The 3,533-nt window shown below is 42.4% G+C and overlaps 1 pseudogene; it reads right to left on the reverse strand.

Annotated features, from left to right (window-relative positions):
• Positions 2,432–2,714, reverse strand: VN2R111P (vomeronasal 2 receptor 111 pseudogene; annotated as a pseudogene).

A 3,533-nucleotide genomic window follows, 5' to 3' on the forward strand; every position in this document is an offset into this window, starting at 1 on the left:
GATCAAGCTTATAATGTTACATTGTTATTATTTGGACATTGTGAGTCAGTATTACCATGTGGATAAAATGCCAGGCATCTTTTTCCTCATGGAAAGTTTACTTTTTGCACCGGGCACAGTGGCTCATGCCCGTAATCCCAGCACTTTGGGAGGCCAAGGCAGGCGGATCACGAGGTGAAGAGATCAAGACCATTCTGACCAACATGGTGAAACCCTGTCTCTACTAAAAATACAAAAATTAGCTGGGCATGGTGGCACGCACCGGTAGTCCCAGCTTCTCAGGAGGCTGAGGCAGGAGAATCGCTTGAACCTGGGAGACGGAGGTTGCAGTGAGCAGAGATCACACCACTGCACTCCAGCCTGGCAACAGAGCAAGACTCCATCTCCAAAAAAAAAAAAAAAAGAAAGAAATTTTACTTTTCATGCTTATGTACTTTTTTTTTATCCCAACCCTAATTTTGCTGGTTTTTGTTTTTTTTTCTGATAGTCTCATTCTGTCGCCCAGGATAGAGTGCAGTGGCGCAGTCTCAGCTCACTGCCACCTCCGCCTCCTAGGTTCAAGCGATTCTCCTGCTTCAGCCTCCTGAGTAGCTGGGACTACAGGCGTGCCGCACCTCACCCAGCTAGTATTCGTATTTTTTTAGTAGAGATGGGATTTCACCATATTAGCCAGACTGGTCTCAAACTCCGGACCTCGTGATCTGCCCACCTCGGCTTCCTAAAGTACTGGGATTACAGACATGAGCCACTGGGCCCGGCCTCAACCCTAATTTTTCATTCACTCATTATACCAAAAGTTATCTCATATACCTCTGAGTGCCTTCTTCCCCAAAACCACCAGTGCCATACCTGCTGTCAGCAAGGGTGTAATATACTGTAGTGGTAAATATGACCACAAGTCATAAATGACTGTGGGATGTATGAGAATTACAAGTCACATTAGTAAGAAGAGAAAAATTTTGGTTATGTTTATGATTTGAAATATGTTTTCTTTTATCACATTTAGAAATATAGTTATAAAATATTCTCCTTTTTTGTCCTGATCCATCATGGTCACTGAGGAGCATCGTCTCATATGCCCGGTGTGTGACTTGTGTCTCTCCAATGGTAAAAGACTTGGCCTTGGCCAGACACTGTGGCTCACGCCTGTAATCCCAGCACATTGGGAGGCTGAGGCAGGCAGATCACCTGAGGTCAATACTTTGAGACCAGCCTGACCAATATGATGAAACCCCATCTCTACTAAAAATACAAAAATTAGCCAGGTGTGGTTGCATGCTCCTGTAATCCTAGCTAGTCAGGAGGCTGAGACAGGAGAATCGCTTGAATCTCAGGGGAGGGCAGAGGTTGCAGTGAGCCAAGATGGCGCCATTGCACTCCTGCATGGGCAACAAGAGTGAAACTCCATCTCAAAAAAAAAAGACTTGGCCTTGTGATGAGGGGAGGTCAGCTCTAGACTCTTGGACTGGTTTTTGCCTTACTTATTCTCTAAAGACTAAAATATTTCCTAAAATGTGTGGGCACTGTTTACTAGAAAGTACCTTAGTTAAAACATACAAATTCATTTATGCTTTATAAAGCTATATTTTTTCAAATTGTTTTACTAAGTCATAGGAAGCTAATACAGTTGTGTAAATTGTCTGAATACAAGCCTTTCTTTCTCTGATAATGTGCTGTTGATGCTAACTTGTCAACAGCCTGCTTATCTCAGCAGTGTAAAGTTAACAGCAACATGGAAAAGTAACTTTTATATATTATGCAATGGCATAGAACAATTCAGTCACTTCCCTTAAGGTACCAATGAAGCTGCTCTTCAGAAACCCTTATTTAAAAAACACTGTCAAAATCCAGGCACCAAAGGATGCAGCATCAATCATTGACCAAACCCTATCTGTGTGTGGAGATGACATACCCAGTCTCAGATAATGCATCTTCATCAGTGAAGGGTGGAGTCATTGATTGTCAGATCACACAAAGTGACTCACAGCAGGGAAGACAGGGCAGTGGCAGAGATGGGGGCACCTGACCAGGTGCAGTGGCTCACACCTGTAATCCCAGCACTTTGGGAGGCTGAGGCGGGTGGATCACTTGAGGTCAGGAGTTGAAGACCAGCCTGGCCAACATGGTGAAACCCCATCTCTACTAAAAATACAAAAATTAGCTGGGCATCATGGTGTGTGCCTGTAATCGCAGCTACTCAGGAGGCTGAGACAGGAGAATCACTTGAGCCTGGGAGGCGGATGTTACACTGAACTGAGATCACGCCACTGCACTCTCTAGCCTGATCAACAGAGCGAGACTCCATCACAAAAAAAAAAAAAAAAAAAAAAATTAAAAAAGAGTTGGGTGCACCTGGATCTAACCCCTGTCTCATCCTTCTGCCTTGAAGGCCAAATGCACCCTGATACTTTTCACCAAAGAGTAGAAACAACACCATCCACTTGACCCCAAATGTGACTTTCCACAGGATGCAAGCACAGTGTTGGAATAGCCAAAGACAGTAACAATAGAAGTGCAGGGTGAGGGTGATGAACAGGACACACTGGAGAGCCTGACATTGGCCTAGACTATGGGGGTGTCTTGATCCTTCACAAAGAGCCCAAGGAGCAACCCAAAGAGACACTGGAGCACAGGCCCAAAGGGTGTTCATATGCCAGGAAGGCCACTAATTTTAGAAGGCAGTGATGTTGGTTCCTGTTGGAGTCCTGATCCTTTATAATATATGCTTTTCTGCATCTGGTTAGACAAGGAAATCTGCAATTTTTGACTTTCAGCATTTAGAAATAAGTTATTTTAGCAATCCACACACTCGTGGTTTATTCTGAACTAACTTGAGACAAACAGCTACAGATAGGGAATATCATGAGTATTTCCAAGACTAAAACTCTTCACAAAGTCAGTGGGACCCTCTCATGGGAGGGTTTTAAGACCCACAATTAAAAAGGTGGGGAAACATTGAGTGGAAAGAGGGCAGCAGAAGGTCAGGGGCCTTCCCCAGAGGCCTAACACACCCAACATTACCCTGGATGAAAACAAATACATACCATAACACCACACTTTCTTCAATGTGTAACAGAGAAAATGAAATGTATTCAAAGGTAAGCTTTCAGAATTCCACTTTACACAATTAATAAGGTTTTAATATTACTCTATGTGTTGATGTTAAGGAATTATTAAATATGAACAGCATTTTCTGGTTATATATGGAAAATACCTTGATTTATGAGGTATGAAAATGCTCATTTTTACATATGCATGTTTTACTTTTGTGCTTTTTTTATAAAACAAGGTGAAAAAACAGGAAAAAAATTTCAGCTCAAGGAAGTTAAGCAGATTAATAGGAGAAAAGTTATACAAATTTATTTAACATGTATATATGGGAGCCTTCAGAATGAAGACCCACCCAACAATAAGACAAAAACTTATATACCATTCCAGGGTAGGAAAGAATGCAGATGTGGCATGGCCAAAAAATCCCAGGTTTGATGGGTAAGTCAGGTTTAATAGCAAGACAGATTCTGCAAGAGGAAAGG

Source organism: Pan troglodytes, chromosome 20, assembly GCF_028858775.2.
Source record: "Pan troglodytes isolate AG18354 chromosome 20, NHGRI_mPanTro3-v2.0_pri, whole genome shotgun sequence".
In the NCBI taxonomy this organism is placed as follows: domain Eukaryota; kingdom Metazoa; phylum Chordata; class Mammalia; order Primates; family Hominidae; genus Pan; species Pan troglodytes.